The sequence below is a fragment of the Barbatula barbatula genome (assembly GCF_947034865.1).
Source record: "Barbatula barbatula genome assembly, chromosome: 15".
NCBI lineage: Eukaryota > Metazoa > Chordata > Actinopteri > Cypriniformes > Nemacheilidae > Barbatula > Barbatula barbatula.
In genome coordinates, this window is record NC_136778.1 from 15,625,163 (window position 1) to 15,641,622 (window position 16,460).

Here is a 16,460-nt window from a genome sequence, read left to right on the forward strand (position 1 = left end):
GACTGCAGAAAAAACCCCAAAACAAAATCTTTTTTGTAAAAAAATATCAAAAGTACCAATTAAAACCATCAAAAAGTCAAAACAAGGATTAAATCGAACAATGAAAACTGGTCTCTCGCTTCAAGCATAACGGACATCTTTGACTTAATGCAGGATTTAAAATGGAAATAAAAGCATTCACAGCAACAGCTCCATGTACTGTAGAATTCTCCATTGTAGATCACCAAGTTAATGGTGGTTTAAACAGGTTTAATCTCAGAATCAACCTCAAACTCATTTTTTCATATTGTTTCTGTTTTAATGCTTGAATTGCACTGATTAAATATTTTCACAATACAACTTCGCATATAAAACCTTCCCTTTTACTTACATGAATACATTAATTATCTCCCAAGTTTAACAAAGGACTAGTATAGCAAGACTTATCCCCTAACTGAACTCTTCCAAAAGTGTTTTCTCTTAATAGGTTAGAAAATAAGTTAAATTATCAAGACATTTCTTTTCAAACGGTATTGATTTAACCCCTAAAAGAGTGGCAACATTTTCAGCATTCTGTAAATCACGTCCTGCTACTGTAATAATATTTTTTAATTTAAAAAGCTTCTTTATACATAATATATCTTCTAACCCCAGAATCGAGCTCGAAACACAATTGGTTCTTCTAACAACCAGTGAAGTGACATGCCACAATCCATCCACTTCCGTTTAAACATACCCCAAACTTTGAATAAACTTTGGTAAAAAGAAGAAATTCCATCAAAATCTTTTATGATCCATTCAAAACAAAGTTAAACTGGTCCCATACCGCCAACTTTCTTTAAAATACTTAATGCTCAGGGTCTTCACACCACTGAAAAAACTTCAATCGATATGTGGCTCCTCTATTGGCAAGATTAACCAGACCTTGGCCTGCTTCATTCTTAGGTAGGAACAAAATACGTTGGGGAGTCCAATGATAATTGTACCAAAAATAATCAAATTCTTTCTGAACTTTTTACAAGAAGTCCCTTTGGTGGATGCACAGAAGCAAGTCTGTCCCATATTGAAGATGCCACAAGATTGTTAATAATGAGTATATGTCCTCTATAAGACACCTGTGGGAGTAACCATTACCATTTTTCAATTTCTCCAGTAACTCTTCCCAGTCTTTCTTTAAAAATTGTTCATTACCTAAATAGACCCAAGATATTTAAGTCCTCCAGAGCAGTCTTCTAGGTAATCTGGTAAAATCACCATTCCAATTTCCCACTAATTGGGCTTCACTCTTCCACCAATTTACCTTGGTAGAAGAAATACTTCTAAAATCATTAACAATCGTTTCCAATTTATCTAAATAATCAGTTTCATTAACAAACACAATAACATAATCAGCATAAGCAGATAGAACAAAAGAAACATTACATCCAGAGAAAGGTAAACCATTTAGTTGAGTTCTTAATTTATGATGCAATGGCACTATAGCTAGAGAATACAGCATTCCAGACATAGGACATCCCTACCTAACTCATCATTGAACTTTAAAGGGAGCACTCAACCACCATTAATCTTAAGAACACTCTCAATGTTATTGTACACGGTCTTAATCATTTATATGATAAATTGGACTGATTCCAAAAGCTTCTATGTTTTTCATTGATTGATTCATTGAAGTGTTCTACTCTATCAAAAGCTGTCTCTTGATCAAGAGAAATCAGTCCACACTTACAGTAATTCCTGAAAGTTTAGAAGCATTCAAAACATCCCTTATTAATGCAATATTATCACAGACAGACCTCAATCTCATGGCCAGAGTCTTAGATAGAATCTTATACTCCACACATAAAACTGAAACGGGGCGCCAGTTGCAAATATTTTGATGATCACCCTTTTTGGGTAACAAAGTAATGACTGCTCTTCCACAGATTAGTAGGTAACCTGTCAATTCCTGCAGATTTTCCATTTTCCATGGTAATCATGGTATTGTAAAGTACTTGTAATGACAAAGATGTTTACAGATCCTTTATTAGAGTCCTCATCCACTTTTTGTAAGCCACCAGTTCGCTTTTATAAAGTTTTGAATAGAATTGAACTGCACAACTACTTATCCCAGCATGCTCAGTGTGCTCTTTTCATGTAGCTGAGAATGAATAATTCTGCTCTGACCATTTTTCTTTTCTAAATAGAAATTTAGTTTGAAGCAGTATCTCTTTGAGCTGCAGTTTGGAAACATGAACAAAATGGAGCTGATTGTGCTTTCCCTCCCAACAGGTCTAACAATCTAGCCTTTTTTCTTTTAGTTCATCAGTATATTTCTTACTTTTCGTTGATGTTATTAAATCTTCCAAAAATGTAATCTAAGTTTCTAAATTCTTCATTGACTGGAGTGTATCTCTGGTAACATTCAGACATTCAAACATTCCAGAGACCATCATTATTTTATGACTATCTCTAGCTCCATTTACATTAAGAGTTTCAATTTAAAAATGTATCACATTCGTTTTAGAGACCATCAACAAAGGGATATAAAGAGCAGCTATCAAAGTAGCTAAATTAAAAGTGTGCAGTTTCAAAATCCTTGACCTTTTATTTAATTGTATTTAATATTTTCCGTAAACCTCTACAAAAAATCACTATCAACAAAACATATACAAGTCAGCCATTTAATACAACACCACTTTGAACAACCTCATTTGCTTTTTCGATTGTTTCCAAGAAAAGCACTGTTGCGCCATTGATTCGTGACAATATTCTCGTTTTCAACAACCAAACAGCACTGTACCATACTATCGTTTTTAACTCCATGTCGCCGAGTCAGAGCATCAAAACTTGTACTCTGACAGGCCATGTCTCCCAGCAAAAACGCTGGTTACAATAACCAAACCCGAAACACTTCAGTAACCACAAACATGAAAAAAGAAAGAAAATAAGTTTAACAGTAGTCCAAACAAACACTCTCACACACCACACTTCCACTCAATATGCACATGGTGTTGTGAGTTGTTAGACGATGTCACATCATAAACCGACAACAGAAACTGAAAATATGTCAATACGAACGGCTTTATTGTTTTAATATAATGAGTTGATATACTCTTAAAAGGTAAGATTTTTTTTACATTTATTTGGCGGGGTTTCCTTGCCAATTATGAATTATTTTATGTTGATATAACGTTGATCAGTAACTGCCTTACTTTACCAACATTTAGCCTTCATTATAAGGTGCTTTTACATACATTGCTAAATGTTTTGAACACACAAATATGAACATGTTGTAATATATAGGCTAAAGAAGTACTGTATACTTATAATTCTTGTTAATGCCGTTTACTGTAACTCATATCTCGCTTGCATAGGAACATGACATTAGACACTTGTGCAAAGGGGACACTGAATTCTTAAGCCAGGCATGCTTTATATTGTAAACACACACAGTAAGTAAACATATCACTGCAAAATCAATTTACACTTCATAAATGACACAACACTACTGTGATATAATGTTTTTTCCTTTTGCATCTCTGCATCAACCTACGTAATAACTTACATACATACATCTGTGTCTTTTCAAAAAACAGTTTGCCATGCTCCTGTAGGAGAAATATGTACAAGCATTTTCACATGCAGACACATGTAGGGTATGTACAGTATGTCATTAAAAAGAGGCATAAAGGGAAGCTCAAGTGGGACTTAAGATATTTCTACTGTATGTAACTACTCCTGAGTTTCACAAATGCATACATATAAGGAGATATTTAAAGGTAAGAATGACTTAAAATGACCTCAGAAGAAAGCACAACGTAGAATGAAATAGCCAACTATGAAAGTACAAAATTAAATCACTTACAGTAAAATGTGTGGAATGTTTGGGAGTACTGTATGTTAATAGTCCTTTTAAGACTACTGCAACTATAAATAAAAGTGCATCTTGTCAACTTCCAGTCTTCAAAATAAGACTGTGTGCTTAATATAACATAATTCTGATGTCCCCCAGCCAAAATTGAATTACTTACTAAACCTACTATGTTAGCTAATTCAACGAAACTTAACCCCAACTTTAACCCAATACTAGAAGTCTACTAATACTCTAATAAAAGTTAGTTTGCACAAAGAATTGCATCTTTTTATATTATGTGTCTCCTAGGTCTCTCTAAGCTTCCCATACACTGGATGATAGAGTCATGGCAGATATTGAACTCTTAACATCGAGATAAATATGCAACATGCTGGATGATTCTGGAGTTTCAAATTAATATTTCTAATGCTGTTGGTTAAATATTTAGCAGACAAGTCATCCAAAGTCAAAAGTGGAGGGAAAGTTATTTGTGAATCTTAAATGGATAATTCACCCAAAAATGAAAAAGCTGTTAAGAATTACTCACTTTCTAGCTGTTCAAAAGCTTAATGAATTTCTTTGTTTGGTTGAACTCAGAGAAATATATTTGGACCAATGCTTGTGACTGAACAGTTCTTGGACCCCATTGACTACCATAGTAAGTAAAATTACAATGGGTGTCAAAAGTGTCCCAGAAATGTTTGCTGTCCTACATTCTTCAGAATATTTTCTTTTGTGTTCAACAGAACAAAAAAATAAATAACATTTTTTTCCAGAATTTCAATTTTTGGGTGAACTGTTCCTTTAAGACCTTTCTCAAATGAGGTTACATGTTCCAACTGTATTTTGTTGTACGTTTTACTTGGTGAACTTCCTCATTTCTCCCCGTGTAATCATTGTGTAGGCTTTCATGAAAACTGGTTCATTGTTTTATTTTTCTGTCATTATTCTACACTAAAGTTAACAATAAAGTTGAATAGTTACCACTACAGTACACATTGTCCCCTTACAATAGAACTTAGTCCTCTGGTTGAATTGGAGATAGAATAATGAGAGTTAAACTTACATTGAGGACCACCAGCCTTCCATCACATATTGGTCTATTTAAGATTCAATACACATTTCATAGCAGCATTTGCTTTTGGAGGAAAAATAATGAAATATAGACTAAGTGCATTCTGCTAAACTCAGCCAAGAGTCAAAAGCCTCTGCACCCATTTTAGCCCAACATGACCACTACAAGACCTCTCATAGTACTTTTGCTTCAAGGTTAACTTTTTAAAAATGTTCCTGATCCAATTAATAATGGATTATCCTGGGTGTAAGAGTGTATCACAGAGTGTGTTATCAGGCCCAGTGTTCTGATGCAGGTGGGTCAGGTGTGGTATTGGTTTCACAGACCAACTTGTTTCCCGTGTCCTTGAAACCTGTTATCCCTGTTATCATTGTTTATACTCACAAAATGTTTCATCATTGTCCTAAACATATTGTTTGGTGCCAGAACGACTCACTCTTTAAAACCTTTGGGAAATCAAATTATGTCAGTTTATGATGGTAGAAAAACAGTTTGACTGTAAGAAGCTGAGGTTTCAGATCAACGTTGTGTGGACAAACATGTATGATTGGTTATTCCAAGACAAATCGTAATGCTATGGCATACACTTACATTGTAAAATAAATGAGTGCTACCAGCTGTTTGTCAAGGTCCCTTTTCTATTCCAGCATGAAATGTCCCTGCCCATAAAGTGAGGTCCGTAAAAGGTTTACTGAGTTTGGTGTGCAAGACCTTGACTGGTCTGCACATAGCCCAGACCTGAAACTCAATGAATCCCTCTTGGATAAACAAGATAGTGTTTGTAAAACAGATCCCATCACACAACATCACTGTATAATTTTTTTTTAAATATAAAATAAAATAGTGCATTTAAGTTTCAACAAACTTAAAAGTATTTCCATAAGCGTGCAAGAAGAAGAGCTAATTCTATGTTAAGGCTCTAGCAATGACCAATAAAAGTGCAATGTTTGGGTGTCCACAGATGGTTCCAAGTCAAGCTGGGAACAGAAACAATGATTTAAACTACTAACCTGATCCGACTGATTCCACACAAGGCAATGCATGAAGGAGAAAAGAGAGAGAAAGCTTTCAAAAACAAGTCAAATGCACACACCTAACATTTAGCACATACAAAACATGCCATCTGTGCTGATCGTGCCATTAAATTTGTTTCGGCTCTGACACATCTAAAAAGATCACAGCATAGTAATGACTACAGAAAAACCGCAGAGAATCCATGCATGACAACCACAAGATCTTCACCTATTTTGTCATGCCGCATCTGAGTAATGTATATCAGAATGTGATTTACTCCCTGCTGTTGACTGCTAAGAGGTGTTCTCTCGCAAATTGACAAGAAAAGGGGCCTGTGAGGGTCCCATGATGAAATAAATAATGGGTTTTTGTCATGACCTACAGCAGATTTGATAGGTATCCCGGGGCAAGACACACACAGACGCATGTTTATCAACTCCTGAATAAATCCAAGGATGCTAAAGTACTGATCTATGATTGGACGAGAAGGTCCCTTGAGCAATGAAACTCTAACCTTTTCATTACGGTGATATGTCTGGCACTAGTCCCCACTAGTGTTGTCAAGGTAACCCCCTGACAAACCTTGACAAAACCCCTGAGGTGCAAAAGTCTTTTTCACCCTACACATATCACACACACCCATACTCACACATACACACACACACAAGCTCACACCTACACACACACACACACACACATGCACGCAAACACACGCACAGACACAAAGAGATATATCACGCCCTGTCCAAACTTATACATTTTAATTTGAAAACGGATCCTTTTGTCTCTTTTTTGGCCTTCTGTATACACTGAGACAGTGTTTTATTAACGACAAAATTTCTTCTTAAAACCGTTCTCCAAAGTAGGTAAGCCTACCTTTATAAACGCTTTTTCGTGTGAGGTTGTACCTAAAATATTTACATTTACATTTAGTCATTTAGCAGACGCTTTTATCCAAAGCGACTTACAGATGAGGAAACATTGGAATCAATTATAACAACATAGGCAACAAAATACATACATGCATCAAAACTAGTCCATTAAAGTCTAGCACAGTATGTGAAATACGTTGCCTCTGTTTGTAAAAGATTATAGTAATACATTTGGTAAGGTAAGTACATTACTAAGGTTGTCATTTCAATTATTAAGGCCCAAACGGACCCTCATAGAACGCATCTCATTGTGTCCATCCATTAAAAAAGTCAGTCTGACTCCATTTCTAAGCTGGGTTGTTCTATATCTACAGTATATATGACATGTTTTATTTGTGTGTATATAAAAGCATATATAACACCACTGTAACTGCAAAGTAACTGCAAAGACTTGAGTCCAGGCACACTGACTGATTCAAAGTTCGAGTACTTGTTTGTGCCGATTCAGAGAAGAGTGTATCCTGAATTCAGAAACAGTAAGATATGAGGTTCCATCCCAGCAGCCTGTGCTGTTCTTTCACAAGCTGCTATCACACTACACATCGATCTCTCTGAGTGACATTTAATTCCCTCAGCCAGGAACACACTGAAAAGAGGATCTTGCAGAACAGTATACATGCATGCTTACACACACATATACTGAACTCACTGATCCTCACACACAGGTAAAGATGATTAAAAAGCAAACGATTTCACATCCTTATTTCTCTCTCTCTCTCTCTCTCTCTCTCTCTCTCTCTCTCTGTGTGTATTAATGTGTCATTGTTTGTTACACGCACAAAGATGAGCTTTGCCATATAGACAGTGCGAAATAAATTGCATGTCTTGAGATGGTGGAATTATATTAGTGGTGTTATGATTTCTATGTGCAAATCACAACACATTGTGTATAATGCTTCATCTCATCCAAGCTACTACACGAAATGATCCTCCAAGACATTGTAATCTGGAAATGTTGAAAAGATACATTGGAAGCAATAAAAGATGCTAAAGACAGTTAAAGACCATGACCTGATTTCATTAGCCTATTAAAATGCCTTGCTTAACAACCCTCCAAAATCTATTACCCTGATCATATAGAGGGTCATATTTAAAACGGAAAGAGAAAAATTCATTTCAAATGGTGTTCGATACAAGTTAAACATAAAGTGTTTAATTCCTCTACCACAACTGGTACCAGGTATCTTTAGACAGCAGACTATCTTCATCCATCATGATGCTCATATGGTCATAAAACGGTTGTGAAAATGTAAGAAATGTCACTCATACAGTTAAATGGAGCAGTTTAATTTAAAATACCGTAGAGGTATCCAGAAGAAAGTACTTAGACCGCACAACATGCAGACATGCATGAAGTACACATGCTGTAAATAGGGCAGAGAAAAGTGGAGGGTTCAAATCAGGCGCGAGGCTAAAAATAGGCAAATGTTCGTGAATCAATGTTCATCTCCCGGTTCACACTAGTCACCTGAGCATTTCACCTCCTCCAGGCCTCCCTCCGCACCCCCCTCATTAACATCCCTGCATGAGTCTACTGCCCTTCTGCCCTGGAGCTCCACGCACACTGAAAACATTCACATCTGTGAACTTATTTCTATCAAAAATACAAAATCTGTCATTATTTGCTCAACCACATCATCACTGCAGACCCCTGTGACTTGCTTTTATTTGCGAAAAAAAAAAAGAGAAATGCTTTCTTCCAACGCTCCAGTCTCTTTTTCATGAAATGAGAATGAACAGGGACACGAAAGCCCTATAGAATAAAAAAGTAGTCTTTGTGACTCATATGATGCATTCTGATCCATCTTTCGAAGCCACGCAAATTTTCATCCTGTGCATGTATTTACTAACAGCAAACCAGATTATGTCAATGCATTGTTCAAAATACTAGTCTAAATAATTTGTTGTACAAATCAGACTGATACAGTTTTCAAATTCATCTCTCTGACTTAAAGATTTGGTCTGCAGTGAGAGAAAGATTTTTTTGAGAACAAAATCAATTTTGGTCTGGGGCTGACACAAAGTTATCATAAGCTTTAGAGAATCTAGAATATATCCCATGAGTTATTGACACACCTTATACTTTATGGTGACATGTGCACCCTTCATGAAGCTTTTCGACCAGAAAATGTGCTTAAAAAATAAACAGTGGATATAACGCTGGATTTTGAGATCGTTTGAAACTGGTAGATGGAGCGGCGGTCCCAGTGCTAAAAGATTCTGGACATGAACCGCATGCGGTAAGTGAAACTGTTTTTTTGGCAATGTGGGCGCACGTGCTTTAGTTTCCTCCTCCCACGTGCGTCACATGTTTTCGGAAATAATCGCACAGCTGTATATGTCTTTTATAAATGAGATCAAACTAAAGACTCTGCGGATATTTGAAGGGTGTGATACTATTCTGTAAGTACTCAAGATTAACATGAGTTAGAGCCACTTTAAGGGTCTCTCTCTCTTAAACAAACCGGATACCTGTTTGCATGGGTTACTTATCTCAGCCCAATTTTAACAACACTGACACAAACAAATTAGCGCGGTTCTGACTTTTAGCCCTGTGCTCCATCATTAGCCGCAGCACTATCTTCTGTGAAGAGCTTGACTTTGCGGCACAAGCTTTAATAAGGTCACAGTGAAATGCGAACACGGGCTGTTCCATCATTTAAAACAACCGAACAGCTAGCAACCATTATTCCTCCCGCTCCATCTACAGCTGCTCAGCTTACAGCCAAAAGCACGATGATAATACTCCAGAATACCAATCAAAGAGAGAGAGAGAGAGAGAGAGAGAGAGAGAGAGAGATGAGCTGTCAGAGTTAAGAGGAACATTACTAGCAGGTGGCCTAAGTCATATTTTTTACGCCGTTTTCTATATTTGCATATTCTCTCTCGGCAAAATATTTTGAAAACCTGTGAAGTATCGCTGTAGTTCGCTGACAGGTCCCGTCAAATAGCAAAACCCGGCTAGTAAACTTTTGCTTTGGTGCCTTGTATGGAGCAGTAATATATTCTGAAGCGTTCAAATCGATTCTCGCGAATCTTCTTAAAGATAGTGGACAGTATGGTGAGTTTATGTGCCGTTTGTCAATCATGTAGGGTTAAGTCGACGTCACTTTTATGTTCTGTACTGTACAATATCTGCTAGTAGATGGATGATATGCAGATTCCGTCTAAATCTAAAATCTTATTATTTGATGTAATACACAGTTCCTTAGGTAAAGAAAAAAAAGGAAAAAAAGGTTTGGAAATTTATTTGAATGACAAGCTTCAGAATATATAAATCTGCAGGATAAGGGTTCGTACCGATAAAAAGGTGTAACGCAAACAATATTCGTCATTCATAGGAACTCAGATGCATTCACAAAAGAAGGCAGTCAAAACTTCTCATTACTGAATATCTTTATATACACGCATACAAACATAAAATTCCTCATTTGTGTATCTTGTCATTTTTCAGTTTTTTTCGCTCTTTCGCATCATGCTGTAAATTACTTTCCCCGGAGGGAATTCCTCTTCAATTCGTTTAAACTCTCTTAACCAAGGTTATGGACAGGTAGGCAGGAAAATAATAATAACCTTGGCCTGAACAGGGCAAGGGGACTTACAGCTTCAACCCTCTTTCTGTCTCCTGAAAACCTTTTTTTAAGATCAAGAGGGTAGATCGATTTCTCCTCTCAATGAAAATGTAACAAATACTCAGAGGTGCTGTAATCTTGACAGACCTTTGGGCTATTGTTGGTATGCTGGGCAACAGGTCAGGACTAGGGGTTAGAGAGGTTTTCAGTGAAACATTCTGAGGAAACCACAGCTATGCTTGTAAAAAAAATGAAAAGGGGAATAAAAATGATAGCAGGGAAAGGGAGATTTGGGGTTTATTGGATCTAGAAAGACAACATATTTCTTTACGCTTAAGAATATGCTTGTATGCCTTATACATTATACTTTAAATAAACATAGAATGCAAATAATGCCGTTAATGACAAGGTGGTTTGATATTGACCAAACTAAAAGCTGAAAATGAGATGTTCAACACAATGATGGCATTAAACTTGTATACTAATGTTTTCAATTTATGCATTTGGCAGACATTTTTAACTTACTTACATTGCATTGTACTATACATTTGTTTTTTTAAGTATATGCGATCCCTGTGATCAAAACCATGACCTTTGCGTGGCAAGGACTAATAACAAAAAGGACTAATAACAAAATTGCATTAAAGGAGTAGTTCACCCCGAAATGAAAATTCTCATTTACTAAACCTATTGTCATTTTAAACCTGTATGATTTTCTTTCTTATGCAAAAAAACACAGTATAAAATTGATCCCCATTCAATTCTATTGTATGCTCACAAAATCAATGGAAGACCATGGGGTTCAAGGGTTTTCAGATACCAACATTCTTCAAAATCTCTTCTGTTGTGTTCTACAGAAGAAAAAAGTAATAGACGTTTGAACAATAATCCAAGACATTTACATTGACCTATCAGCGGATCTCAGCCAATAGGCTTTGACAACGATCAGCATCTCATTATGCTTTAGTAATGCAGTATGTTCTTCTCAGTTCATTTTGTTAATTTTGAGCCCTGCGATATTTGCAAACATATTGTAAATTGAGACTCCCACAGCAATAATTTAAGAATAATTTTGCATAATTTCAATACACAGAGTAAAGTAATTGGCTTGATTGATTGACAAATAGAAGCCACATGCCTTTGGGGCCAATCGATTGAATCTATTTGATCTATTTTACTAAAGGCCGCCCAGTCGAATCCATTGCTGTGGGTATTAACATAATCAAAAACACCACAAAATTTTTTAAATGTAGCTGTTTGTTTCTCGATATCGACTAAAACATTGGTATTGTGCTCCATTCAACAAAGCCAAGAAAACAATGTAAGTATATGGAAATGAAAGCTTTATACTTTGTGTTTGCGTGTGTGTGTGTTTGGTGTGCACACGCGTGTGCATGTGTTAGAGAGGCTCAATCCCAGCCTCGATGTTGAAAGTGAGTTTCACTGCATTAGTCATTCAAGTCCAGTGTAAACATTGCAGGTCATCGGGGAGTCCAGGCAGATCAATATAGCAGCACTGCTCTAAGCTCTGCCTTCAGAAGGGACTGAATATACAGCCCATAGACCTAATCTTACACATCCTGTGCATCTCTTTCATAATCAGCATACTTGTTTACCAGTGAAAATGTCTAAACATCCTTAAAACAGGATATATTCTTACACAATATTGTGAGATAATAAGACTCGTTGTGGTGTTTTATTCTAATAAGAATGTTTGTTTCTTGTTTTAAGCATAAACAGCACTTTTTCTGTTAGAAACTAAACATAAACAAGATAACTCAAAATGTATTTCCGAAGAACATTTTTATATTATATGCAATGCTTCCTTAGTGAATGTTTTATTACATTGTTTCTATTGGAATACATGACAAAAATACTGATTAAGAAAATCATTCTTTTACAGTGCAACTCTTCACACATTACTTTGAAGTGAAACACAGTTTTTTCTACGACTGACACCATCATTATTTTATGTGTATAGAAAAATAAATAAAGTTATTGGCCATTTATCTTGTTATACCACGAAGCAGAAACAAAAATCTTCATGCAGAGAATGAATGTTTAAAGCTACAATATGTAAATTTGAACCACTAGTTGGTGCGCTTTCAAAACAACAACAAAAGGCTAAGCTAAATGATGTTATCTATGAGAGTGGAATTGTGGGACATGTCGTTTTCACCATCTATAGGCGTATGGAGATCGGCCATCATGTTCACGGACGAGGTAATTAATGAATTTTATTTTATGTCATCGTAATGAATTAACTCGCAAGAAACGTGGAATGTAATGCTACGTGATCCCGCGAATAATATCGGACTTTGTCAATTGATTTGGCAGCGTGATGCTACACAGTTTTACGTGTTTAAAACAGTCACACAGTCGTCGTTTAAAAAGTAAACTACGTTTAAGTGTTTTGGGGGTTTCCATTACTCGCCAAAGAATAATAGTGATCCATAATAACAGAACGACAAATGCTGCGTCCTAGATGCTGTATTACCACTTCCGCATTTGCGCGTTGCCGTAGTTTCTACAACCAGAAACTGAGGGTATTGCGGAGCACCGGATATTAAGTCACTCATATGCGACAAATACAAGGGAGACAAGGGCCGTTTTTTTAAATAGGAATTTCTCTGGATTTGCACATTATTGGGAAAATTCGGGATAATGTAATTACACAACTCCATGAAATATATCACAATGTGCAAGTGATTTTTGGATATTTCATAACAAAATTCTTCCATATTGTGGCTTTAACTATACCCAATTACAGCTACCAATGAATCTAATGATGCCTGCTAATTTTCAAAATACAAAGCAAGTCCTTCAAAAAAACTTTAATGTGGGGTGAGTTGTGAAGGCGTAGGCAAGCATCAGTCAACTCATATTTAAACAGTAATCTTTCAACAGATGAATTTATGAGCATGAACAATGACTTCAAAATCTCTGCAAACATGCACTATGGATGGCCACGTGAACACAGACCAGGCTACAAACACACACGCATCTATGTTAACTCACACAGCATACCAAAGACCGCAGAAGATAGCACCATGAATAAAACATACTATCTAGTGCATATGTAAACAACACACAAACACAGGCTATTGCTCTACTGCTCTCTCTCTCTCTCTCTACCACACACTTGCACGCTCCAAATAACACCGGTTGAAGCACGCATTATCACTTATTCTCACACAAACAGTCATTTTATGTACAGAAAAAATGCATTTTAAATTGCTACTGTGCATTTCAGGATAAAAAGATAGTTATGGTGTACAACACTGAGGAAATGGGTTTGTTACCATAGCGCTAACCTTTTGTCCCAGCACCCATATTTGCTGTGATATATTCCTCCCTTTTGCCTCACTGCTACTTTAAACTCTGCATCAGTCGATCTTGTCCAAAACGACACAGAGATAGAATCGGACAGATCTAGGGCCTATCATGCTGTATTCAATCTTATAAAATACCAAAGAAGGTCCGTAATGTAAGGTGAAAAATATCCGTTAGCATTCTGATTCATTTCAGTAGTATTTTCTGCAGTCCACTGGCAGAACACTACATTTAAGTTCAAAATCTGCTACCTTTGCAAATAGGAACACTGACGGCACCCCAAGCCTTCACTAGTGACTGTCATGCAGAAAATAAGCCATCTCACAATTTCAAAATGAACTGTGCACTTTGTAAAACATCTACTGTACTGTGATAACATATTAGTCAAGGTTAGGTTTAATAGGGTTAGGGAAGAATTTGATTTGTATTGTGTAGTCGCGGCATCTACCAGCACAGGCTTACAAGGTCATACAGCCAAGCATTGACCCCTTTTAAAATATACAAAACATGGAAAACAAGAGATGCTGAATATTTCCCAACTAATATGTGTTAAGTATGCAGTGCGAATACAGGGGTTTATATAAGCCTACTTCTTACATCACTGCTTAGAAAAAAACGCTAAACTTCAAATTGAAAAGTAAAGCAATTCAATAAGAAGTGAGCCAACCGCCAATAATGCCAGTCAACAGGCAATAATCCTTACACACATATCAATGGACATCCAACCTGTTATCAGGTGATTCCCACAAAGTATTGGTTTACAAAATGTCAAACACGATTTTTTTAAATGACTGCATCAACATTGGCAATTGTCATATTAGACATTAAGGCAAGGTCTAACATGTTAAGAATAACTACTGCAAAATATTTAATGTTAAAGCCTAATAATGTAAACATGTTGTGATAAAAAAGAGAAGCCATGATCATTTTTATTCATCACACATAATTAGACATTCATGAAAAAACTTTTTTATCGAAAATTTTAACTGTGTAACATATGTAGCTGGAGCTACGTATTTCGGGTTATGCAGAAATGTAGCCGGTACGTATTTGCAATGAGCCTGTGCTGGAATCATTTGACTTAATATGGACAACTACCTGCTACGGTAATGACAATAAATATTGTCATGAAAAACATTATGATAAAAGAATGTTAAACTGAAAAAAATATCCATTATTTCAAAATAATATTATTTTACTATTTACATTACAGCATGCACTCATACAGACATACAGTAGCAGCTCAATTGTTTATGCATTTTCAGCAGTGTATGCAATTTAATACAAAAATAATTTAGAAAACACAATTGTCTTTATTATGATCATCATCACCGTTTTTGTTACTGCATTATATTTTGTATTTAAAACCATGATGGTGCAATGATTTCGTGAGAATGACCCTCTAATATGTAAGACATGGTTCCATTCTGCCAGTCCGGTTTTCTCGCAAAAACACAAAAGGAAGCTTAAAATAACAATGGATTGATTCCAGATGGCTTACAATGCACAACGTATGTGTGCTCACTGGGCAAAAAGACACAAAAGTGTGCTTTCAAAGGAAAATCTCTTGATTTGTCTAAACCATCTTCACTATGAACAGTAATTCTCTCTCACTTAAGAGAGAGAGAAGCAAAATAAATCTTTCATCTCCATGTATGAGCATGTTAATGAGTTGTTTGTATGTCTGATTGTGCTTGTGTGTGTGTGTGTGCTGGCAGTCAGGTTTAACCCTCAATGCGGAGTCATCCATCTTATCTTCTGACAAACGGCCCCTGAGCCCTTCACACAACACGCATGCGTGTTAAACATGCCAGACACAAGCCCTCAAGCGCACACACACACACACACACACACACACAATTACACGGGCACAAAGACAGCTGAACAATAACCAAACAATCTCTCTCTCTCTCTCTCTCTCTCTCTCTCTCTCTCTCTCTCTCTCTCTCTCTCTCTCTCTCTCAGATGTTGCCTAGCCAAAGATGTTTTCAGTCGAACTCCCACACATTCTCTTTATTCATTCTCTCAAACCCACAGTAAGGACACTGGTCATGTCTCTCTCTCTTTCTCTCTCTGTCTCACTTTACTCTGCATGGTCATTGGTATTCTACTCATCTCATTCATATGTGGGTTCCTCAGTTGTAATTCACAGCACAATAGCTTCAGACACATAAACAAAGGTTCAAGCCCTCCGTCTCTCGTTTTCTATTCTCAATTCATTCTCATTCATTTTTAGGCAGTGAAAAATGTATGCACTGCACTGAAATGACTAAGAACAAACACATAATTAGGATGTAGAGCAAGACATTAAAAATATATATTTTTTTCTATATACAAAACAAGGATATATCTGGAATGCATCACAAAAATAAATATATATATATATATATATATATATATATATATATAAATTAGCAGGCCGATCTTTAAAGCAATAGATTTCGAAGCTACATTAAATAATGTAATCCTCCATAGAGGAAAAGCTAGTTATGTTGCTCTACGGGCGAATTCTGTTTAATATTATATACCTGCATATGCCGTATTTCAGGCATATTTGCATAACAGTTGTGCCTTGTGGTACTAAAACACAACGTATACTTAAAATATAGACCACTTCGGAAAACGTAAGCAAAGCTGATACTACGCTGGTCCAGAACAACTTCCTGTTTTGTTTTTTTAACACTACTACGTTTGAACAAGATGCAACTAACAGGACATTTATA